The 27,509-nt window shown below is 50.9% G+C and overlaps 1 protein-coding gene across 2 annotated transcripts in view; it reads right to left on the bottom strand.

Moving 5' to 3' along the window:
- LOC106612321 (vascular endothelial growth factor receptor 3) overlaps nucleotides 1–27,509 on the bottom strand; it is a 787,633-nt gene that overhangs the window by 158,309 nt on the left and 601,815 nt on the right. The gene's annotated exons all lie outside the window — the stretch shown is intronic.

The following is a 27,509-nucleotide window of genomic DNA, read 5'->3' as shown; positions in this document are numbered from 1 at the left end:
GCAGGACTGACTCATTACCAGAGCCGTCTACTCCCGAAAGAGCAGGACTGACTCCTTACCAGTGCAGTCTACTCCCTACAGAGCAGGAATGACTCATTACCAGAGCAGTCTACTCCCTACAGAGCAGGAATGACTCATTACCAAAGCAGTCTACCCCCCACAGAGCAGGACTGACTCATTACCAGAGCAGGACAGACTCATTACCTGAGCAGGACTGACTCATTTCCAGGCAGTGTACTCTCCACAGAGCAGGACTGGCTCATTACCAGAGCAGGACTGACTCAATACCAGAGCAGTTTACTCCCCACAGAGCAGGACTGACTCATTACCAGGGCAGGACTGACTGAATACCAGAGCAGTCTACTCGCCACAGAGCAGGACTGACTCATTACCAGAGCAGGACTGACTCATTACCAGAGCAGGACTGACTCATTACCAGAGCCGTCTACTCCCGAAAGAGCAGGACTGACTCATTACCAGAGCAGTCTACTCCCCACAGAGCAGGACTGACTCATTACCAGAGCAGGACTGACTCATTACCAGAGAAGTCTACTCCCCACAGAGCAGGACTGACTCAATACCAGAGCAGTCAACTCCCCACAGAGCAGGACTGACTCATTACCAGAGAAGTCTACTCCCCACAGAGCAGGACTGACTCATTACCAGAGCAGTGTACTCCCCACAGAGCAGGACTGACTCATTACCAGAGCAGGACTGACTCATTACAAGAGCAGTCTACTCCCCACAGAGCAGGACTGACTCATTACCAGAGCAGTCTACTCCCCACAGAGCAGGACTGACTCATTACCAGAGCAGTCTACTCCCCACAGAGCAGGATTGACTCATTACCAGAGTAGGACTGAGTCACTACCAGAGCAGGACTGACTCATTACCAGGCAGTGTGCTCCCCACATAGCAGGACTGACTCATTAACAGAGCAGGACTGACTCAATACAAGAGCAGTCTACTCCCCACAGAGCAGGACTGACTCATTACCAGAGCAGTCTTCTCCCTACAGAGCAGGACTGACTCATTACCAGAGCAGTCTACTCCCTACAGAGCAGGACTGACTCATTACCAGAGCTGGACTGACTGATTACAAGAGCAGGACTGACTCATTACCAGAGCAGTCTACTCCCCACAGAGCAGGACTGACTCATTACCAGATCAGGCCTGACTCATTACCAGAGCATGACTGACTCATTACCAGAGCCGTCTACTCCCGAAAGAGCAGGACTGACTCATTACCAGAGCAGTCTACTCCCTACAGAGCAGGAATGACTCATTACCAGAGCAGTCTACTCCCTACAGAGCAGGAATGACTCATTACCAGAGCAGTCTACTCGCCACAGAGCAGGACTGACTCATTACCAGAGCAGGACTGACTCATAACCAGAGCAGTCTACTAACCACAGAGCAGGACTGACTCATTACCAGAGCAGTCTACTCCCTACAGAGCAGGAATTACTCATTACCAGAGCAGTCTACTCCCTACAGAGCAGGACTGACTCATTACCAAAGCAGTCTACCCCCCACAGAGCAGGACTGACTCATTACCAGAGCAGGACAGACTCATTACCTGAGCAGGACTGACTCATTACCAGGCAGTGTACTCTCCACAGAGCAGGACTGGCTCATTACCAGAGCAGGACTGACTCAATACCAGAGCAGTTTACTCCCTACAGAGCAGGACTGACTCATTACCAGAGCAGTCTCCTCCCTACAGAGCAGGACTGACTCATTACCAGAGCTGGACTGACTCATTACAAGAGCAGGACTGACTCATTACCAGAGCAGTCAACTCACCACAGAGCAGGACTGACTCATTACCAGAGCAGTCTACTCCCCACAGAGCAGTACTGACTCATTACCAGAGCAGTCTACTCCCTACAGAACAGGACTGACTCATTACCAGAGCAGTCTACTCCCCACAGAGTAGGACTGACTCATTACAAGAGCAGTCTACTCCCCACAGAGCAGGACTGACTCAGTACCAGAGCAGTCTACTCGCCACAGAGCAGGACTGACTCATTAACAGAGCAGGACTGACTCATAACCAGAGCAGTCTACTCCCCACAGAGCAGGACTGACTCATTACCAGAGCAGTCTACTCCCTACAGAGCAGGAATGTCTCATTACCAGAGCAGTCTACTCGCCACAGAGCAGGACTGACTCAATACCAGTGCAGGAATTACTCATTACCAGAGCAGTCTACTCCCTACAGAGCAGGAATTACTCATTACCAGAGCAGTCTACTCCCTACAGAGCAGGACTGACTCATTACCAGAGCAGTCTACTCCCCACAGAGCAGAACTGACTCATTACCAGAGCAGTCTACTCCCCACAGAGCAGGATTGACTCATTACCAGAGTAGGACTGAGTCATTACCAGAGCAGGACTGACTCATTACCAGGCAGTGTGCTCCCCACAGAGCAGGACTGACTCATTAACAGAGCAGGACTGACTCAATACAAGAGCAGTCTACTCCCCACAGAGCAGGACTGACTCATTACCAGAGCAGTCTACTCCCTACAGAGCAGGACTGACTCATTACCAGAGCAGTCTACTCCCTACAGAGCAGGACTGACTCATTACCAGAGCTGGACTGATTCATTACAAGAGCAGGACTGACTCATTACCAGAGCAGTCTACTCCCCACAGAGCAGGACTGACTCATTACCAGAGCAGGCCTGACTCATTACCAGAGCATGACTGACTCATTACCAGAGCCGTCTACTCCCGAAAGAGCAGGACTGACTCATTACCAGAGCAGTCTACTCCCTACAGAGCAGGAATGACTCATTACCAGAGCAGTCTACTCCCTACAGAGCAGGAATGACTCATTACCAGAGCAGTCTACTCGCCACAGAGCAGGACTGACTCATTACCAGAGCAGGACTGACTCATAACCAGAGCAGTCTACTAACCACAGAGCAGGACTGACTCATTACCAGAGCAGTCTACTCCCTACAGAGCATGAATTACTCATTACCAGAGCAGTCTACTCCCTACAGAGCAGGACTGACTCATTACCAAAGCAGTCTACCCCCACAGAGCAGGACTGACTCATTACCAGAGCAGGACAGACTCATTACCTGAGCAGGACTGACTCATTACCAGGCAGTGTACTCTCCACAGAGCAGGACTGGCTCATTACCAGAGCAGGACTGACTCAATACCAGAGCAGTTTATAGTCCCACAGAGCAGGACTGACTCATTGCCAGGGCAGGACTGACTGAATACCAGAGCAGTCTACTCGCCACAGAGCAGGACTGACTCATTACCAGAGCAGGACTGACTCATAACCAGAGCAGTCTACTCCCCACAGAGCAGGACTGACTCATTACCAGAGCAGTCTACTCCCACAGAGCAGGACTGACTCATTACCAGAGCAGTCTAACCCCCAAAGAGCATGAGTGACTCATTACCAGAGAAGTCTATTCCCCACAGAGAAGGACTGACTCATTACCAGGCAGTCTACTCCCTACAGAGCAGGACTGACTCATTACCAGAGCTGGACTGACTCATTACAAGAGCAGGACTGTCTCATTACCAGAGCAGTCAACTCCCCACAGAGCAGGACTGACTCATTACCAGAGCAGGACTGACTCATTACCAGAGCAGTCTACTCCCCACAGAGCAGGACTGACTCATTACCAGAGCAGTCTACTCCCACAGAGCAGGACTGACTCATTACCAGAGCAGTCTAACCCCCAAAGAGCATGAGTGACTCATTACCAGAGAAGTCTATTCCCCACAGAGCAGGACTGACTCATTACCAGGCAGTCTACTCCCCAAAGAGCAAGACTGACTCAGTACCAGAGCAGGACTGACTCATTACCTGAGCAGGACTGACTCATTACCAGGCAGTCTACTCCCCACAGAGCAGGACTGACTCAATACCAGAGCTGTCAACTCCCCACAGAGCAGGACTGACTCATTACCAGAGCAGGACTGACTCATTACCAGAGCAGTCTACTCCCTACAGAGCAGGCCTGACTCATTACCAGAGCATGACTGACTCATTACCAGAGTCGTCTTCTCTCGAAAGAGCAGGACTGACTCATTACCAGAGCAGTCTACCCCCCACAGAGCAGGACTGACTCATTACCAGGGCAGTCTACTCCCTACAGAGCAGGAATGACTCATTACCAGAGCAGTCTACTCCCTACAGAGCAGGAATGACTCATTACCAGAGCAGTCTACTCGCCACAGAGCAGGACTGACTCATTACCAGAGCAGGACTGACTCATAACCAGAGCAGTCTACTAACCACAGAGCAGGACTGACTCAATACCAGAGCAGTCAACTCCCCACAGAGCAGGATTGACTCATTACCAGAGAAGTCTACTCCCCACAGAGCAGGACTGACTCATTACCAGAGCAGTGTACTCCCCACAGAGCAGGACTGACTCATTACCAGAGCAGGACTTACTCATTACAAGAGCAGTCTACTCCCCACAGAGCAGGACTGACTCATTACCAGAGCAGTCTACTCCCCACAGAGCAGGACTGACTCAATACCAGAGCAGTCTACTCCCCACAGAGCAGGACTGACTCATTACCAGAGTAGGACAGAGTCACTACCAGAGCAGGACTGACTCATTACCAGGCAGTGTACTCCCCACAGAGCAGGACTGGCTCATTAACAGAGCAGGACTGACTCAATACAAGAGCAGTCTACTCCCCACAGAGCAGGACTGACTCATTACCAGAGCAGTCTACTCCCTACAGAGCAGGACTGACTCATTACCAGAGCAGTCTACTCCCTACAGAGCAGGACTGACTCATTACCAGAGCTGGACTGACTGATTACAAGAGCAGGACTGACTCATTACCAGAGCAGTCTACTCCCCACAGAGCAGGACTGACTCATTACCAGAGCAGGCCTGACTCATTACCAGAGCATGACTGACTCATTACCAGAGCAGTCTACTCCCGAAAGAGCAGGACTGACTCATTACCAGAGCAGTCTACTCCCTACAGAGCAGGAATGACTCATTACCAGAGCAGTCTACTCCCTACAGAGCAGGAATGACTCATTACCAGAGCAGTCTACTCGCCACAGAGCAGGACTGACTCATTACCAGAGCAGGACTGACTCATAACCAGAGCAGTCTACTAACCACAGAGCAGGACTGACTCATTACCAGAGCAGTCTACTCCCTACAGAGCAGGAATTACTCATTACCAGAGCAGTCTACTACCTACAGAGCAGGACTGACTCATTACCAAAGCAGTCTACCCCCCACAGAGCAGGACTGACTCATTACCAGAGCAGGACAGACTCATTACCTGAGCAGGACTGACTCATTACCAGGCAGTGTACTCTCCACAGAGCAGGACTGGCTCATTACCAGAGCAGGACTGACTCAATACCAGAGCAGTCTACTCCCTACAGAGCAGGACTGACTCATTACCAGAGCAGTCTACTCCCTACAGAGCAGGACTGACTCATTACCAGAGCTGGACTGACTCATTACAAGAGCAGGACTGACTCATTACCAGAGCAGTCAACTCACCACAGAGCAGGACTGACTCATTACCAGAGCAGTCTACTCCCCACAGAGCAGGACTGACTCATTACCAGAGCAGTCTACTCCCTACAGAACAGGACTGACTCATTACCAGAGCAGTCTACTCCCCACAGAGCAGGACTGACTCATTACAAGAGCAGTCTACTCCCCCACAGAGCAGGACTGACTCAGTACCAGAGCAGTCTACTCGCCACAGAGCAGGACTGACTCATTAACAGAGCAGGACTGACTCATAACCAGAGCAGTCTACTCCCCCACAGAGCAGGACTGACTCATTACCAGAGCAGTCTACTCCCTACAGAGCAGGAATGTCTCATTACCAGAGCAGTCTACTCGCCACAGAGCAGGACTGACTCAATACCAGTGCAGGAATTACTCATTACCAGAGCAGTCTACTCCCTACAGAGCAGGGATTACTCATTACCAGAGCAGTCTACTCCCTACAGAGCAGGACTGACTCATTACCAGAGCAGTCTACTCCCCACAGAGCAGAACTGACTCATTACCAGAGCAGTCTACTCCCCACAGAGCAGGATTGACTCATTACCAGAGTAGGACTGAGTCATTACCAGAGCAGGACTGACTCATTACCAGGCAGTGTGCTCCCCACAGAGCAGGACTGACTCATTAACAGAGCAGGACTGACTCAATACAAGAGCAGTCTACTCCCCACAGAGCAGGACTGACTCATTACCAGAGCAGTCTACTCCCTACAGAGCAGGACTGACTCATTACCAGAGCAGTCTACTCCCTACAGAGCAGGACTGACTCATTACCAGAGCTGGACTGATTCATTACAAGAGCAGGACTGACTCATTACCAGAGCAGTCTACTCCCCACAGAGCAGGACTGACTCATTACCAGAGCAGGCCTGACTCATTACCAGAGCATGACTGACTCATTACCAGAGCCGTCTACTCCCGAAAGAGCAGGACTGACTCATTACCAGAGCAGTCTACTCCCTACAGAGCAGGAATGACTCATTACCAGAGCAGTCTACTCCCTACAGAGCAGGAATGACTCATTACCAGAGCAGTCTACTCGCCACAGAGCAGGACTGACTCATTACCAGAGCAGGACTGACTCATAACCAGAGCAGTCTACTAACCACAGAGCAGGACTGACTCATTACCAGAGCAGTCTACTCCCTACAGAGCATGAATTACTCATTACCAGAGCAGTCTACTCCCTACAGAGCAGGACTGACTCATTACCAAAGCAGTCTACCCCCCACAGAGCAGGACTGACTCATTACCAGAGCAGGACAGACTCATTACCTGAGCAGGACTGACTCATTACCAGGCAGTGTACTCTCCACAGAGCAGGACTGGCTCATTACCAGAGCAGGACTGACTCAATACCAGAGCAGTTTATAGTCCCACAGAGCAGGACTGACTCATTGCCAGGGCAGGACTGACTGAATACCAGAGCAGTCTACTCGCCACAGAGCAGGACTGACTCATTACCAGAGCAGGACTGACTCATAACCAGAGCAGTCTACTCCCCCACAGAGCAGGACTGACTCATTACCAGAGCAGTCTACTCCCACAGAGCAGGACTGACTCATTACCAGAGCAGTCTAACCCCCAAAGAGCATGAGTGACTCATTACCAGAGAAGTCTATTCCCCACAGAGAAGGACTGACTCATTACCAGGCAGTCTACTCCCTACAGAGCAGGACTGACTCATTACCAGAGCTGGACTGACTCATTACAAGAGCAGGACTGTCTCATTACCAGAGCAGTCAACTCCCCACAGAGCAGGACTGACTCATTACCAGAGCAGGACTGACTCATTACCAGAGCAGTCTACTCCCCACAGAGCAGGACTGACTCATTACCAGAGCAGTCTACTCCCACAGAGCAGGACTGACTCATTACCAGAGCAGTCTAACCCCCAAAGAGCATGAGTGACTCATTACCAGAGAAGTCTATTCCCCACAGAGCAGGACTGACTCATTACCAGGCAGTCTACTCCCCAAAGAGCAAGACTGACTCAGTACCAGAGCAGGACTGACTCATTACCTGAGCAGGACTGACTCATTACCAGGCAGTCTACTCCCCCACAGAGCAGGACTGACTCAATACCAGAGCTGTCAACTCCCCACAGAGCAGGACTGACTCATTACCAGAGCAGGACTGACTCATTACCAGAGCAGTCTACTCCCTACAGAGCAGGCCTGACTCATTACCAGAGCATGACTGACTCATTACCAGAGTCGTCTTCTCTCGAAAGAGCAGGACTGACTCATTACCAGAGCAGTCTACCCCCACAGAGCAGGACTGACTCATTACCAGGGCAGTCTACTCCCTACAGAGCAGGAATGACTCATTACCAGAGCAGTCTACTCCCTACAGAGCAGGAATGACTCATTACCAGAGCAGTCTACTCGCCACAGAGCAGGACTGACTCATTACCAGAGCAGGACTGACTCATAACCAGAGCAGTCTACTAACCACAGAGCAGGACTGACTCATTACCAGAGCAGTCTACTCCCTACAGAGCAGGAATGACTCATTACCAGAGCAGTCTACTCGCCACAGAGCAGGACTGACTCAATACCAGAGCAGGACTGACTCATTACCAGAGCAGTCTACTCCCTACAGAGCAGGAATTACTCATTACCAAAGCAGTCTACTCCCTACAGAGCAGGACTGACTCAATACCAAAGCAGTCTACCCCCCACAGAGCAGGACTGACTCATTACCAGAGCAGGACAGACTCATTACCTGAGCAGGACTGACTCATTACCAGGCAGTGTACTCTCCACAGAGCAGGACTGGCTCATTACCAGAGCAGGACTGACTCAATACCAGAGCAGTCTACTCCCCACAGAGCAGGACTGACTCATTACCAGGGCAGGACTGACTCAATACCAGAGCAGTCTACTCCCCACAGAGCTGGACTGACTCATTACCAGAGCTGGACTGACTCATTACCAGAGCAGGACTGACTCATTACCAGAGCATGACTGACTCATTACCAGAGCCGTCTACTCCCGAAAGAGCAGGACTGACTCATTACCAGAGCAGTCTACCCCCACAGAGCAGGACTGACTCATTACCAGAGCAGTCTACTCCCTACAGAGCAGGAATGACTCATTACCAGAGCAGTCTACTTCCTACAGAGCAGGAATGACTCATTACCAGAGCAGTCTACTCGCCACAGAGCAGGACTGACTCATTACCAGAGCAGGACTGACTTATAACCAGAGCAGTCTACTCCCCACAGCGCAGGACAGACTCATTACCAGAGCAGTCTACTCCCTACAGAGCAGGAATGACTCATTACCGGAGCAGTCTACTCACCACAGAGCAGGACTGACTCATTACCAGAGCAGCACTGACTCATAACCAGAGCAGTCTACTAACCACAGAGCAGGACTGACTCATTACCAGAGCAGTCTACTACCTACAGAGCAGGACTGACTCATTACCAAAGCAGTCTACCCCCCACAGAGCAGGACTGACTCATTACCAGAGCTGGACAGACTCATTACCTGAGCAGGACTGACTCATTACCAGGCAGTGTACTCTCCACAGAGCAGGACTGGCTCATTACCAGAGCAGGACTGACTCAATACCAGAGCAGTTTACTCCCCACAGAGCAGGACTGACTCATTACCAGGGCAGGACTGACAGAATACCAGAGCAGTCTACTACCTACAGAGCAGGAATTACTCATTACCAGAGCAGTCTACTCCCTACAGAGCAGGACTGACTCATTACCAAAGCAGTCTACCCCCCACAGAGCAGGACTGACTCATTACCAGAGCAGGACAGACTCATTACCTGAGCAGGACTGACTCATTACCAGAGCAGTTTACTCCCTACAGAGCAGGACTGACTCATTACCAGAGCAGTCTCCTCCCTACAGAGCAGGACTGACTCATTACCAGAGCTGGACTGACTCATTACAAGAGCAGGACTGACTCATTACCAGAGCAGTCAACTCACCACAGAGCAGGACTGACTCATTACCAGAGCAGTCTACTCCCCACAGAGCAGTACTGACTCATTACCAGAGCAGTCTACTCCCTACAGAACAGGACTGACTCATTACCAGAGCAGTCTACTCCCCACAGAGTAGGACTGACTCATTACAAGAGCAGTCTACTCCCCACAGAGCAGGACTGACTCATTACCAGAGCAGTCTACTCGCCACAGAGCAGGACTGACTCATTAACAGAGCAGGACTGACTCATAACCAGAGCAGTCTACTCCCCACAGAGCAGGACTGACTCATTACCAGAGCAGTCTACTCCCTACAGAGCAGGAATGTCTCATTACCAGAGCAGTCTACTCGCCACAGAGCAGGACTGACTCAATACCAGTGCAGGAATTACTCATTACCAGAGCAGTCTACTCCCTACAGAGCAGGAATTACTCATTACCAGAGCAGTCTACTCCCTACAGAGCAGGACTGACTCATTACCAGAGCAGTCTACTCCCCACAGAGCAGAACTGACTCATTACCAGAGCAGTCTACTCCCCACAGAGCAGGATTGACTCATTACCAGAGTAGGACTGAGTCATTACCAGAGCAGGACTGACTCATTACCAGGCAGTGTGCTCCCCACAGAGCAGGACTGACTCATTAACAGAGCAGGACTGACTCAATACAAGAGCAGTCTACTCCCCACAGAGCAGGACTGACTCATTACCAGAGCAGTCTACTCCCTACAGAGCAGGACTGACTCATTACCAGAGCAGTCTACTCCCTACAGAGCAGGACTGACTCATTACCAGAGCTGGACTGATTCATTACAAGAGCAGGACTGACTCATTACCAGAGCAGTCTACTCCCCACAGAGCAGGACTGACTCATTACCAGAGCAGGCCTGACTCATTACCAGAGCATGACTGACTCATTACCAGAGCCGTCTACTCCCGAAAGAGCAGGACTGACTCATTACCAGAGCAGTCTACTCCCTACAGAGCAGGAATGACTCATTACCAGAGCAGTCTACTCCCTACAGAGCAGGAATGACTCATTACCAGAGCAGTCTACTCGCCACAGAGCAGGACTGACTCATTACCAGAGCAGGACTGACTCATAACCAGAGCAGTCTACTAACCACAGAGCAGGACTGACTCATTACCAGAGCAGTCTACTCCCTACAGAGCAGGAATTACTCATTACCAGAGCAGTCTACTCCCTACAGAGCAGGACTGACTCATTACCAAAGCAGTCTACCCCCCACAGAGCAGGACTGACTCATTACCAGAGCAGGACAGACTCATTACCTGAGCAGGACTGACTCATTACCAGGCAGTGTACTCTCCACAGAGCAGGACTGGCTCATTACCAGAGCAGGACTGACTCAATACCAGAGCAGTTTACGTCCCACAGAGCAGGACTGACTCATTGCCAGGGCAGGACTGACTGAATACCAGAGCAGTCTACTCGCCACAGAGCAGGACTGACTCATTACCAGAGCAGGACTGACTCATAACCAGAGCAGTCTACTCCCCACAGAGCAGGACTGACTCATTACCAGAGCAGTCTACTCCCACAGAGCAGGACTGACTCATTACCAGAGCAGTCTAACCCCCAAAGAGCATGAGTGACTCATTACCAGAGAAGTCTATTCCCCACAGAGAAGGACTGACTCATTACCAGGCAGTCTACTCCCTACAGAGCAGGACTGACTCATTACCAGAGCTGGACTGACTCATTACAAGAGCAGGACTGTCTCATTACCAGAGCAGTCAACTCCCCACAGAGCAGGACTGACTCATTACCAGAGCAGGACTGACTCATTACCAGAGCAGTCTACTCCCCACAGAGCAGGACTGACTCATTACCAGAGCAGTCTACTCCCACAGAGCAGGACTGACTCATTACCAGAGCAGTCTAACCCCCAAAGAGCATGAGTGACTCATTACCAGAGAAGTCTATTCCCCACAGAGCAGGACTGACTCATTACCAGGCAGTCTACTCCCCAAAGAGCAAGACTGACTCAGTACCAGAGCAGGACTGACTCATTACCTGAGCAGGACTGACTCATTACCAGGCAGTCTACTCCCCACAGAGCAGGACTGACTCAATACCAGAGCTGTCAACTCCCCACAGAGCAGGACTGACTCATTACCAGAGCAGGACTGACTCATTACCAGAGCAGTCTACTCCCTACAGAGCAGGCCTGACTCATTACCAGAGCATGACTGACTCATTACCAGAGTCGTCTTCTCTCGAAAGAGCAGGACTGACTCATTACCAGAGCAGTCTACCCCCCACAGAGCAGGACTGACTCATTACCAGGGCAGTCTACTCCCTACAGAGCAGGAATGACTCATTACCAGAGCAGTCTACTCCCTACAGAGCAGGAATGACTCATTACCAGAGCAGTCTACTCGCCACAGAGCAGGACTGACTCATTACCAGAGCAGGACTGACTCATAACCAGAGCAGTCTACTAACCACAGAGCAGGACTGACTCATTACCAGAGCAGTCTACTCCCTACAGAGCAGGAATGACTCATTACCAGAGCAGTCTACTCTCCACAGAGCAGGACTGACTCAATACCAGAGCAGGACTGACTCATTACCAGAGCAGTCTACTCCCTACAGAGCAGGAATTACTCATTACCAGAGCAGTCTACTCCCTACAGAGCAGGACTGACTCATTACCAAAGCAGTCTACCCCCCACAGAGCAGGACTGACTCATTACCAGAGCAGGACAGACTCATTACCTGAGCAGGACTGACTCATTACCAGGCAGTGTACTCTCCACAGAGCAGGACTGGCTCATTACCAGAGCAGGACTGACTCAATACCAGAGCAGTCTACTCCCCACAGAGCAGGACTGACTCATTACCAGGGCAGGGCTGACTCAATACCAGAGCAGTCTACTCCCCACAGAGCTGGATTGACTCATTACCAGAGCAGGACTGACTCATTACCAGAGCATGACTGACTCATTACCAGAGCCGTCTACTCCCAAAAGAGCAGGACTGACTCATTACCAGAGCAGTCTACCCCCACAGAGCAGGACTGACTCATTACCAGAGCAGTCTACTCCCTACAGAGCAGGAATGACTCATTACCAGAGCAGTCTACTTCCTACAGAGCAGGAATGACTCATTACCAGAGCAGTCTACTCACCACAGAGCAGGACTGACTCATTACCAGAGCAGGACTGACTCATAACCAGAGCAGTCTACTCCCCACAGCGCAGGACTGACTCATTACCAGAGCAGTCTACTCCCTACAGAGCAGGAATGACTCATTACCAGAGCAGTCTACTCACCACAGAGCAGGACTGACTCATTACCAGAGCAGCACTGACTCATAACCAGAGCAGTCTACTAACCACAGAGCAGGACTGACTCATTACCAGAGCAGTCTACTCCCTACAGAGCAGGAATTACTCATTACCAGAGCAGTCTACTACCTACAGAGCAGGACTGACTCATTACCAAAGCAGTCTACCCCCCACAGAGCAGGACTGACTCATTACCAGAGCTGGACAGACTCATTACCTGAGCAGGACTGACTCATTACCAGGCAGTGTACTCTCCACAGAGCAGGACTGGCTCATTACCAGAGCAGGACTGACTCAATACCAGAGCAGTTTACTCCCCACAGAGCAGGACTGACTCATTACCAGGGCAGGACTGACAGAATACCAGAGCAGTCTACTCACCACAGAGCAGGACTGACTCATTACCAGAGCAGGACTGACTCATAACCAGAGCAGTCTACTCCCCACAGAGCAGGACTGACTCATTACCAGAGCAGTCTACTCCCACAGAGCAGGAATGACTCATTACCAGAGCAGTCTAACCCCCAAAGAGCATGAGTGACTCATTACCAGAGAAGTCTATTCCCCACAGAGAAGGACTGACTCATTACCAGGCAGTCTACTCCCTACAGAGCTGGACTGACTCATTACAAGAGCAGGATTGACTCATTACCAGAGCAGTCAACTCCCCACAGAGCAGGACTGACTCATTACCAGAGCAGTCTACTCCCCACAGAGCAGGACTGACTCATTACCAGAGCAGGACTGACTCATTACCAGAGCAGGACTGACTCATTACCAGGCAGTGTAATCCCCACAGAGCAGGACTGACTCATTACCAGAGCAGAACTGACTCATTACCAGAGCAGTCTACTCCCCACAGAGCAGGACTGACTCATTACCAGAGCAGTCTACTCCCACAGAGCAGGACTGACTCATTACCAGAGCAGTCTAACCCCCAAAGAGCATGAGTGACTCATTACCAGAGAAGTCTATTCCCCACAGAGCAGGACTGACTCATTACCAGGCAGTCTACTCCCCAAAGAGCAAGACTGACTCAGTACCAGAGCAGGACTGACTCATTACCTGAGCAGGACTGACTAATTACCAGAGCAGTCTACTCCCCACAGAGAAGGACTGACTCATTACCAGAGCAGAACTCACTCATTACCAGAGCAGGACTGACTCATTACCAGAGCAGTTTACTCCCCACAGAGCAGGACTGACTCATTACCAGAGCAGGACTGACTCATTACCAGAGCAGTCTACTCCCCACAGACCAGGACTGACTTATTACCAGAGCAGTCTACTCTCCACAGAGCAGGACTGACTCATTACCAGAGCAGTCTACTCCCCACAGAGCAGGAATGACTCATTACCAGAGCAGTCTAACCCCCAAAGAGCAAGACTGACTCATTACCAGAGCAGTTTATTCCCCACAGAGCAGGACTGACTCATTACCAGAACAGTCTACCCCCCACAGAGCAGGACTGACTCATTACCAGGCAGGCTACTCCCCACAGAGCAAGACTGACTCATTATCAGAGCAGGACTGACTCATTACCTGAGCAGGACTGACTCAATACCAGGCAGTGTACTCTCCACAGAGCAGGACTGACTCATTACCAGAGCAGGACTGACTCATTACCAGAGCAGTCTACTCCCCACAGAGCAGGACTGACTCATTACCAGAGCAGGACTGACTCAATACCAGAGCAGTCTACTCCCCACAGAGCAGTACTGACTCAATACCAGAGCAGTACTGACTCATTACCATAGCAGACTACTCCCCACAGAGCAGGAGAGAATCATTACCAGAGCAGGACTGACTAATTACCAGAGCAGTCTACTCCCCACAGAGAAGGACTGACTCATTACCAGAGCAGAACTGACTCATTACCAGAGCAGGACTGACTCATTACCAGAGCAGTTTACTCCACAACGAGCAGGACTGACTCATTACCAGAGCAGGACTGACTCATTACCAGAGCAGTCTACTCTCCACAGAGCAGGACTGACTCATTACCAGAGCAGTCTACTCCCCACAGAGCAGGAATGACTCATTACCAGAGCAGTCTACTCCCCACAGAGCTGGACTGACTCCTTACCAGAGCAGGACCGACTCATTACCAGAGAAGTCTACTCCCCAAAGATCAGGACTGACTCATTACCAGAGCAGGACTGACTCATTACCAGAGAAGTCTACTCCCCAAAGAGCAGGACTGACTCATTACCAGAGCAGTCTACCCCCCACAGAGCAGGAATGACTCATTGCCAGAGCAGTGTACTCCACACAGAGCAGGACTGACTCATTACCAGAGCAGTCTACTCCCCACAGAGCAGGACTGACTCATTACCAGAGCAGTCTACTCCCCACAGAGCAGGACAAACTCATTACCAGAGCAGTCTAACCCCCAAACAGCAAGACTGACTCATTACCAGAGCAGTTTATTCCCCACAGAGCAGGACTGACTCATTACAAGAGCAGTCGACCCCCCACAGAGAAGGACTGAGTCATTACCAGGCAGTCTACTCCCCACAGAGCAGGACTGACTCATTACCAGAGCAGGACTGACTCAATACCAGAGCAGTCTACTCCCCACATAGCTGGACTGACTCATTACCAGAGCAGGACTGACTCATTACCAGAGAAGTCTACTCCCAAAAGAGCAGGACTGACTCATTATCTGAGCAGTCTACCCCCCACAGAGCAGTAATGACTCATTGCCAGAGCAGTGTACTCCCCACAGAGCAGGACTGACTCATTACCAGAGCAGGACTGACTCATTACCAGAGAAGTCTACTTCCCAAAGAGCAGGACTGACTCATTACCAGAGCAGGACTGACTCATTACCAGAGCAGTCTACTCACCACAGAGCAGGACAGACTCATTACCAGAGCAGGACTGACTCATTACCATAGCAGTCTACACTCCACAGAGCAGGACTGACTCATTACAAGAGCAGAACTGACTCATTACCAGAGCAGTCTACACTCCACAGAGCAGGACTGACTCATTACCAGAGCAGAAAAGACTCATTACCAGAGCAGGACTGACTCATTACCAGAGCAGTTTACTCCCCACAGAGCAGGACTGACTCATTACCAGAGCAGGACTGACTCATTACCAGAGCAGTCTACTCCCCACAGACCAGGACTGACTTAATACCAGAGCAGTCAACTCCCCACTGAGCAGGACTGACTCATTACCAGAGCAGGACTGACTCATTACCAGAGCAGGACTGACTCATTACCAGGCAGTGTAATCCCCACAGAGCAGGACTGACTCATTACCAGAGCAGGACTGACTCATTACCAGAGCAGGACTGACTCATTACCAGAGCAGTGTACTCACCACAGAGCAGGTTTGAATAATTACCAGAGCAGTCTACTCCCCACAGAGCAGGACTGACTCATTACCAGAGCAGGACTGACTCAATACCAGAGCAGTCTACTCCCCACAGAGATGGACTGACTCATTACCAGAGCAGTCTACTCCCTACAGAGCAGGAATGACTCGTTACCAGAGCAGTCTACTCGCCACAGAGCAGGACCGACTCATTACCAGAGCAGGACTGACTCATAACCAGAGCAGTCTACTCCCCACAGAGCAGGACTGACTCAATACCAGAGCAGTCTACTCCCTAGAGAGCAGGATTGACTCATTACCAGAGCAGTCTACTCCCTACAGAGCAGGAATGACTCATTACCAGAGCAGTCTACTCGCCACAGAGCAGGACTGACTCATTACCAAAGCAGTCTACTCCCCAAAGAGCAGGATGGACTCATTACCAGAGCAGGACTGACTCATTACCAGAGCAGTCTACTCCACACAGAGCAGGTCTGACTCATTACCAGAGCAGGACTGACTCATTACCAGAGAGTGTAATCCCCACAGAGCAGGACTGACTCATTACCAGAGCAGGACTGACTCATTACCAGAGCAGGACTGACTCATTACCAGAGCAGTGTACTCCCCACAGAGCAGGATTGAATCATTACCAGAGCAGTCTACTCCCCACAGAGCTGGACTGACTCATTACCAGAGCAGTCTACTCCCCACAGAGCAGGACTGACTCATTACCAGAGCAGTCTAACCACCAAAGAGCAAGACTGACTCATTACCAGAGCAGTCTATTCCCCACAGAGCAGGACTGACTCATAACCAGAGCAGTCTACCCCCCACATAGCAGGACTGACTCATTACCAGGCAGTCTACTCCCCACAGAGCAAGACTGACTCATTATCAGAGCAGGACTGACACATTACCTGAGCAGGACTGCCAGAGCAGTCTACTCCCCACAGAGCAGGACTGAATCATTACCAGAGCAGGACTGACTCATTACCAGAGCAGGACTGACTCATTACCAGAGCAGTGTACTCCCCACAGAGCAGGATTGAATCATTACCAGAGCAGTCTACTCCCCACAGAGCTGGACTGACTCATTACCAGAGCAGTCTACTCCCCACAGAGCAGGACTGACTCATTACCAGAGCAGTCTAACCACCAAAGAGCAAGACTGACTCATTACCAGAGCAGTCTATTCCCCACAGAGCAGGACTGACTCATAACCAGAGCAGTCTACCCCCCACATAGCAGGACTGACTCAATGCCAGAGCAGTCTACTCCCCACAGAGTTTGACTGACTCATTACCAGAGCAGTCTACTCCCTACAGAGCAGGAATGACTCATTACCAGAGCAGTCTACTCCCTACAGAGCAGGAATGACTCATTACCAGAGCAGTCTACTCGCCACAGAGCAGGACTGACTCATAACCAGAGCAGTCTACTCCCCACAGAGCAGGACTGACTCATTACCAGAGCAGTCTACTCCCCACAGAGCAGGACTGACTCATTACCAGGGCAGGGCTGACTCAATACCAGAGCAGTCTACTCCCCACAGAGCAGGACTGACTCATAACCAGAGCAGTCTACTCCCCACAGAGCAGGACTGACTCATTACCAGAGCAGTCTACTCTCCACAGAGCAGGACTGGCTCATTACCAGAGCAGGACTGACTCAATACCAGAGCAGTCTACTCCCCACAGAGCAGGACTGACTCATTACCAGGGCAGGGCTGACTCAATACCAGAGCAGTCTACTCCCCACAGAGCTGGATTGACTCATTACCAGAGCAGGACTGACTCATTACCAGAGCATGACTGACTCATTACCAGAGCCGTCTACTCCCAAAAGAGCAGGACTGACTCATTACCAGAGCAGTCTACCCCCACAGAGCAGGACTGACTCATTACCAGAGCAGTCTACTCCATACAGAGCAGGAATGACTCATTACCAGAGCAGTCTACTTCCTACAGAGCAGGAATGACTCATTACCAGAGCAGTCTACTCACCACAGAGCAGGACTGACTCATTACCAGAGCAGGACTGACTCATAACCAGAGCAGTCTACTCCCCACAGCGCAGGACTGACTCATTACCAGAGCAGTCTACTCCCTACAGAGCAGGAATGACTCATTACCAGAGCAGTCTACTCACCACAGAGCAGGACTGACTCATTACCAGAGCAGCACTGACTCATAACCAGAGCAGTCTACTAACCACAGAGCAGGACTGACTCATTACCAGAGCAGCACTGACTCATAACCAGAGCAGTCTACTAACCACAGAGCAGGACTGACTCATTACCAGAGCAGTCTACTCCCTACAGAGCAGGAATTACTCATTACCAGAGCAGTCTACTACCTACAGAGCAGGACTGACTCATTACCAAAGCAGTCTACCCCCCACAGAGCAGGACTGACTCATTACCAGAGCTGTACAGACTCATTACCTGAGCAGGACTGACTCATTACCAGGCAGTGTACTCTCCACAGAGCAGGACTGGCTCATTACCAGAGCAGGACTGACTCAATACCAGAGCAGTTTACTCCCCACAGAGCAGGACTGACTCATTACCAGGGCAGGACTGACAGAATACCAGAGCAGTATACTCGTCACAGAGCAGGACTGACTCATTACCAGAGCAGGACTGACTCATAACCAGAGCAGTCTACTCCCCACAGAGCAGGACTGACTCATTACCAGAGCAGTCTACTCCCACAGAGCAGGAATGACTCATTACCAGAGCAGTCTAACCCCCAAAGAGCATGAGTGACTCATTACCAGAGAAGTCTATTCCCCACAGAGAAGGACTGACTCATTACCAGGCAGTCTACTCCCTACAGAGCTGGACTGACTCATTACAAGAGCAGGACTGACTCATTACCAGAGCAGTCAACTCCCCACAGAGCAGGACTGACTCATTACCAGAGCAGTCTACTCCCCACAGAGCAGGACTGACTCATTACCAGAGCAGGACTGACTCATTACCAGAGCAGGACTGACTCATTACCAGGCAGTGTAATCCCCACAGAGCAGGACTGACTCATTACCAGAGCAGAACTGACTCATTACCAGAGCAGTCTACTCCCCACAGAGCAGGACTGACTCATTACCAGAGCAGTCTACTCCCACAGAGCAGGACTGACTCATTACCAGAGCAGTCTAACCCCCAAAGAGCATGAGTGACTCATTACCAGAGAAGTCTATTCCCCACAGAGCAGGACTGACTCATTACCAGGCAGTCTACTCCCCAAAGAGAAAGACTGACTCAGTACCAGAGCAGGACTGACTCATTACCTGAGCAGGACTGACTAATTACCAGAGCAGTCTACTCCCCACAGAGAAGGACTGACTCATTACCAGAGCAGAACTCACTCATTACCAGAGCAGGACTGACTCATTACCAGAGCAGTTTACTCCACACACAGCAGGACTGACTCATTACCAGAGCAGGACTGACTCATTACCAGAGCAGTCTACTCCCCACAGACCAGGACTGACTTATTACCAGAGCAGTCTACTCTCCACAGAGCAGGACTGACTCATTACCAGAACAGTCTACTCCCCACAGAGCAGGAATGACTCATTACCAGAGCAGTCTACTCCCCACAGAGCTGGACTGACTCATTACCAGAGCAGGACCGACTCATTACCAGAGAAGTCTACTCCCCAAAGATCAGGACTGACTCATTACCAGAGCAGGACTGACTCATTACCCGAGAAGTCTACTCCACACAGAGCAGGACTGACTCATTACCAGAGCAGTCTACTCCCCACAGAGCAGGACTGACTGATTACCAGAGCAGTCTAACCCCCAAAGAGCAAGACTGACTCATTACCAGAGCAGTTTATTCCCCACAGAGCAGGACTGACTCATTACCAGAACAGTCTACCCCCCACAGAGCAGGACTGACTCATTACCAGGCAGGCTACTCCCCACAGAGCAAGACTGACTCATTATCAGAGCAGGACTGACTCATTACCTGAGCAGGACTGACTCAATACCAGGCAGTGTACTCTCAACAGAGCAGGACTGACTCATTACCAGAGCAGGACTGACTCATTACCAGAGCAGTCTACTCCCCACAGAGCAGGACTGACTCATTACCATAGCAGGATTGACTCAATACCAGAGCAGTCTACTCCCCACAGAGCAGTACAGACTCAATACCAGAGCAGTACTGACTCATTACCATAGCAGTCTACTCCCCACAGAGCAGGAGAGACTCATTACCAGAGCAGGACTGACTAATTACCAGAGCAGTCTACTCCCCACAGAGAAGGACTGACTCATTACCAGAGCAGAACTGACTCATTACCAGAGCAGGACTGACTCATTACCAGAGCAGTTTACTCCACAACGAGCAGGACTGACTCATTACCAGAGCAGGACTGACTCATTACCAGAGCAGTCTACTCCCCACAGACCAGGACTGACTTATTACCAGAGCAGTCTACTCTCCACAGAGCAGGACTGACTTATTACCAGAGCAGTCTACTCCCCACAGAGCTGGACTGACTCCTTACCAGAGCAGGACCGACTCATTACCAGAGCAGTCTACTCCCCACAGAGCAGGACTGACTCATTACCAGAGCAGTCTACTCCCCACAGAGCAGGACTGACTCATTACCAGAGCAGTCTACCCCCACAGAGCAGGAATGACTCATTGCAGGAGTACCACACAGAGCAGGACTGACTCATTACCAGAGCAGTCTACTCCCCACAGAGCAGGACTGACTCATTACCAGAGCAGTCTACTCCCCACAGAGCAGGACTGACTCATTACCAGAGCAGTCTAACCCCCAAACAGCAAGACTGACTCATTACCAGAGCAGTTTATTCCCCACAGAGCAGGACTGACTCATTACAAGAGCAGTCGACCCCCCACAGAGAAGGACTGACTCATTACCAGGCAGTCTACTCCCCACAGAGCAGGACTGACTCATTACCAGAGCAGGACTGACTCAATACCAGAGCAGTCTACTCCCCACATAGCTGGACTGACTCATTACCAGAGCAGGACTGACTCATTACCAGAGAAGTCTACTTCCCAAAGAGCAGGACTGACTCATTATCTGAGCAGTCTACCCCCCACAGAGCAGTAATGACTCATTGCCAGAGCAGTGTACTCCCCACAGAGCAGGACTGACTCATTACCAGAGCAGGACTGACTCATTACCAGAGAAGTCTACTTCCCAAAGAGCAGGACTGACTCATTACCAGAGCAGGACTGACTCATTACCAGAGCAGTCTACTCACCACAGAGCAGGACAGACTCATTACCAGAGCAGGACTGACTCATTACCATAGCAGTCTACACTCCACAGAGCAGGACTGACTCATTACAAGAGCAGAACTGACTCATTACCAGAGCAGTCTACACTCCACAGAGCAGGACTGACTCATTACCAGAGCAGAAGTGACTCATTACCAGAGCAGGACTGACTCATTACCAGAGCAGTTTACTCCCCACAGAGCAGGACTGACTCATTACCAGAGCAGGACTGACTCATTACCAGAGCAGTCTACTCCCCACAGACCAGGACTGACTTAATACCAGAGCAGTCAACTCACCACTGAGCAGGACTGACTCATTACCAGAGCAGGACTGACTCATTACCAGAGCAGGACTGACTCATTACCAGGCAGTGTAATCCCCACAGAGCAGGACTGACTCATTACCAGAGCAGGACTGACTCATTACCAGAGCAGGACTGACTCATTACCAGAGCAGTGTACTCACCACAGAGCAGGATTGAATCATTACCAGAGCAGTCTACTCCCCACAGAGCAGGACTGACTCATTACCAGAGCAGGACTGACTCAATACCAGAGCAGTCTACTCCCCACAGAGATGGACTGACTCATTACCAGAGCAGTCTACTCCCTACAGAGCAGGAATGACTCGTTACCAGAGCAGTCTACTCGCCACAGAGCAGGACTGACTCATTACCAGAGCAGGACTGACTCATAACCAGAGCAGTCTACTCCCCAGAGAGCAGGACTGACTCAATACCAGAGCAGTCTACTCCCTAGAGAGCAGGATTGACTCATTACCAGTGCAGTCTACTCCCTACAGAGCAGGAATGACTCATTACCAGAGCAGTCTACTCGCCACAGAGCAGGACTGACTCATTACCAAAGCAGTCTACTCCCCAAAGAGCAGGATGGACTCATTACCAGAGCAGGACTGACTCATTACCAGAGCAGTCTACTCCACACAGAGCAGGTCTGACTCATAACCAGAGCAGTCTACTCCCCACAGAGCAGGACTGACTCATTACCAGAGCAGTCAACTCCCCACAGAGCAGGACTGACTCATTACCAGAGCAGGACTGACTCATTACCAGAGCAGGACTGACTCATTACCAGAGAGTGTAATCCCCACAGAGCAGGACTGACTCATTACCAGAGCAGGACTGACTCATTACCAGAGCAGGACTGACTCATTACCAGAGCAGTGTACTCCCCACAGAGCAGGATTGAATCATTACCAGAGCAGTCTACTCCCCACAGAGCTGGACTGACTCATTACCAGAGCAGTCTACTCCCCACAGAGCAGGACTGACTCATTACCAGAGCAGTCTAACCACCAAAGAGCAAGACTGACTCATTACCAGAGCAGTCTATTCCCCACAGAGCAGGACTGACTCATAACCAGAGCAGTCTACCCCCCACATAGCAGGACTGACTCATTACCAGGCAGTCTACTCCCCACAGAGCAAGACTGACTCATTATCAGAGCAGGACTGACACATTACCTGAGCAGGACTGCCAGAGCAGTCTACTCCCCACAGAGCAGGACTGAATCATTACCAGAGCAGGACTGACTCATTACCAGAGCAGGACTGACTCATTACCAGAGCAGTGTACTCCCCACAGAGCAGGATTGAATCATTACCAGAGCAGTCTACTCCCCACAGAGCAGGACAGACTCATTACCAGAGCAGGACTGACTCATTACCATAGCAGTCTACACTCCACAGAGCAGGACTGACTCATTACCAGAGCAGAACTGACTCATTACCAGAGCAGTCTACTCCCCACAGAGAAGGACTGACTCATTACCAGAGCAGGACTGACTCATTACCAGAGCAGTCTACTCCCCACAGAGAAGGACTGACTCATTACCAGAGCAGAACTGACTCATTACCAGAGCAGGACTGACTCATTACCAGAGCAGTTTACTCCCCAAGAGGTGTTCAGAGCAGGACTGACTCATTACCAGAGCAGTCTACACCCCACAGACCAGGACTGACTTATTACCAGAGCAGTCTACTCTCCACAGAGCAGGACTGACTCATTACCAGAGCAGTCTACTCCCCACAGAGCAGGAATGACTCATTACCAGAGCAGTCTACTCCCCACAGAGCTTGACTGACTCATTACCAGAGCAGGACCGACTCATTACCAGAGAAGTCTACACCCCAAAGAGCAGGACTGACTCATTACCAGAGCGGACTGACTAACAGTCTACTCCACACAGAGCAGGACTGACTCATTACCAGAGCAGTCTACTCCCCACAGAGCAGGACTGACTCATTACCAGAGCAGTCTAACCCCCAAAGAGCAAGACTGACTCATTACCAGAGCAGTTTATTCCCCACAGAGCAGGACTGACTCATTACCAGAGCAGTCTACCCCCCACAGAGCAGGACTGACTCATTACCAGAGCAGTCTACTCCCCACAGAGCAGGAATGACTCATTACCAGAGCAGTCTACTCCCCACAGAGCTGGACTGACTCATTACCAAAGCAGGACCGACTCATTACCAGAGAAGTCTACTCCCCAAAGATCAGGACTGACTCATTACCAGAGCAGGACTGACTCATTACCCGAGAAGTCTACTCCACACATAGCAGGACTGACTCATTACCAGAGCAGTCTACTCCCCACAGAGCAGGTCTGACTCATAACCAGAGCAGTCTACCCCCCACAGAGCAGGTCTGATTCATTACCAGCGCAGTCTACTCCCCACAGAGCAGGACTGACTCATTACCAGAGCAGTCAACTCCCCACAGAGCAGGACTGACTCATTACCAGAGCTTGACTGACTCATTACCAGAGCAGGACTGACTCATTACCAGAGCAGGACTGACTCATTACCAGAGCAGTGTACTCCCCACAGAGCAGGATTGACTCATTACCAGAGCAGTCTACTCCCCACAGAGCAGGACTGACTCATTACCAGAGCAGTCTACTCCCCACAGAGCAGGACTGACTCATTACCAGAGCAGTCTAACCCCCAAAGAGCAAGACTGACTCATTACCAGAGCAGTCTATTCCCCACAGAGCAGGACTGACTCATTACCAGAGCAGTCTACCCCCCACATAGCAGGACTGACTCATTACCAGGCAGTCTACTCCCCACAGAGCAAGACTGACTCATTATCAGAGCAGGACTGACTCATTACCTGAGCAGGACTGACTAATTACCAGAGCAGTCTACTCCCCACAGAGCAGGACTGACTCATTACCAGAGCAGGACTGACTCAATACCAGAGCAGTCTACTCCCCACAGAGCTGGACTGACTCATTACCAGAGCAGGACTGACTCATTACCAGAGAAGTCTACTCCCCAAAGAGCAGGACTGACTCATTACCTGAGCAGTCTACCCCCCACAGAGCAGGACTGACTCATTGCCAGAGCAGTGTACTCCCCACAGAGCAGGACTGACTCATTACCAGAGCAGGACTTACTCATTACCAGAGAAGTCTACTCCCCAAAGAGCAGGACTGACTCATTACCAGAGCAGGACTGACTCATTACCAGAGCAGTCTACTCCCCACAGAACAGGACAGACTCATTACCAGAGCAGTCTACACTCCACAGAGCAGGACTGACTCATTACCAGAGCAGAACTGACTCATTACCAGAGCAGTCTACTCCCCACAGACCAGGACTGACTTATTACCAGAGCAGTCTACTCTCCACAGAGCAGGACTGACTCATAACCAGAGCAGTCTACTCCCCACAGAGCAGGAATGACTCATTACCAGAGCAGTCTACTCCCCACAGAGCTGGACTGACTCATTACCAGAGCAGGACCGACTCATTACCAGAGAAGTCTACTCCCGAAAGATCAGGACTGACTCATTACCAGAGCAGGACTGACTCATTACCAGAGAAGTCTACTCCCCAAAGAGCAGGACTGACTCATTACCAGAGCATTATACCCCCCACAGAGCAGGAATGACTCATTGCCAGAGCAGTGTACTCCACACAGAGCAGGACTGACTCATTACCAGAGCAGTCTACTCCCCACAGAGCAGGACTGACTCATTACCAGAGCAGTCTACTCCCCACAGAGCAGGACTGACTCATTACCAGAGCAGTCTAACCCCCAAAGAGCAAGACTGACTCATTACCAGAGCAGTTTATTCCCCACAGAGCAGGACTGACTCATTACCAGAGCAGTCTACCCCCCACAGAGCATGACTGACTCATTACCAGGCAGTCTACTCCCCACAGAGCAAGACTGACTCATTACCTGAGCAGGACGTACTCATTACTAGGCAGTGTACTCTGCACAGAGCAGGACTGACTCATTACCAGAGCAGGACTGACTCATTACCAGAGAAGTCTACTCCCCACAGAGCAGGACTGACTCATTACCAGAGCAGTCTACTCCCCACATAGCAGGATTGACTCATTACCAGAGCAGGACTGACTCATTACCAGAGCAGGACTGACTCATTAACAGAGCAGGACTGACTCAATACAAGAGCAGTCTACTCCCCACAGAGAAGGACTGACTCATTACCAGAGCAGTCTACTCCCTAACGAGCAGGACTGACTCATTACCAGAGCAGTGTACTCCCTACAGAGCAGGACTGACTCATTACCAGAGCTGGACTGACTCATTACAAGAGCAGGACTGACTCATTACAAGAGCAGGCTACTCACCACAGAGCAGGACTGACTCATTACCAGAGCAGTCTAGTCCCCACAGAGCAGGACTTACTCATTACCAGAGCAGGCCTGACTCATTACCAGAGCATGACTGACTCATTACCAGAGCCGTCTACTCCCGAAAGAGCAGGACTGACTCATTACCAGAGCAGTCTACCCCCCACAGAGCAGGACTGACTCATTACCAGAGCAGTCTACTCCCTACAGAGCAGGAATGACTCATTACCAGAGCAGAACTGATTCATTACCAGAGCAGTCTACTCCCTACAGAGCAGAAGAGACTCATTACCAGAGCAGGACTGACTAATTACCAGAGCAGTCTACTCCCCACAGAGAAGGACTGACTCATTACCAGAGCAGAACTCACTCATTACCAGAGCAGGACTGACTCATTACCAGAGCAGTTTACTCCCCACAGAGCAGGACTGACTCATTACCAGAGCAGGACTGACTCATTACCAGAGCAGTCTACTCCCCACAGACCAGGACTGACTTATTACCAGAGCAGTCTACTCTCCACAGAGCAGGACTGACTCATTACCAGAGCAGTCTACTCCCCACAGAGCAGGAATGACTCATTACCAGAGCAGTCTACTCCCCACAGAGCTGGACTGACTCATTACCAGAGCAGGACCGACTCATTACCAGAGAAGTCTACTCCCCAAAGATCAGGACTGACTCATTACCAGAGCAGGACTGACTCATTACCCGAGAAGTCTACTCCACACAGAGCAGGACTGACTCATTACCAGAGCAGTCTACTCCCCACAGAGCAGGACTGACTCATTACCAGAGCAGTCTAACCCCCAAAGAGCAAGACTGACTCATTACCAGAGCAGTTTATTCCCCACAGAGCAGGACTGACTCATTACCAGAACAGTCTACCCCCCACAGAGCAGGACTGACTCATTACCAGGCAGGCTACTCCCCACAGAGCAAGACTGACTCATTATCAGAGCAGGACTGACTCATTACCTGAGCAGGACTGACGCAATACCAGGCAGTGTACTCTCCACAGAGCAGGACTGACTCATTACCAGAGCAGGACTGACTCATTACCAGAGCAGTCTACTCCCCACAGAGCAGGACTGACTCATTACCAGAGCAGGACTGACTCAATACCAGAGCAGTCTACTCCCCACAGAGCAGGACAGACTCAATACCAGAGCAGTACTGACTCATTACCATAGCAGTCTACTCCCCACAGAGCAGGAGAGACTCATTACCAGAGCAGGACTGACTAATTACCAGAGCAGTCTACTCCCCACAGAGAAGGACTGACTCATTACCAGAGCAGAACTGACTCATTACCAGAGCAGGACTGACTCATTACCAGAGCAGTTTACTCCACAACGAGCAGGACTGACTCATTACCAGAGCAGGACTGACTCATTACCAGAGCAGTCTACTCCCCACAGACCAGGACTGACTTATTACCAGAGCAGTCTACTCTCCACAGAGCAG

The sequence above is a fragment of the Salmo salar genome, chromosome ssa09, assembly GCF_905237065.1.
Source record: "Salmo salar chromosome ssa09, Ssal_v3.1, whole genome shotgun sequence".
NCBI lineage: Eukaryota > Metazoa > Chordata > Actinopteri > Salmoniformes > Salmonidae > Salmo > Salmo salar.
This window is presented reverse-complemented; position numbering and strand designations above follow the sequence as displayed.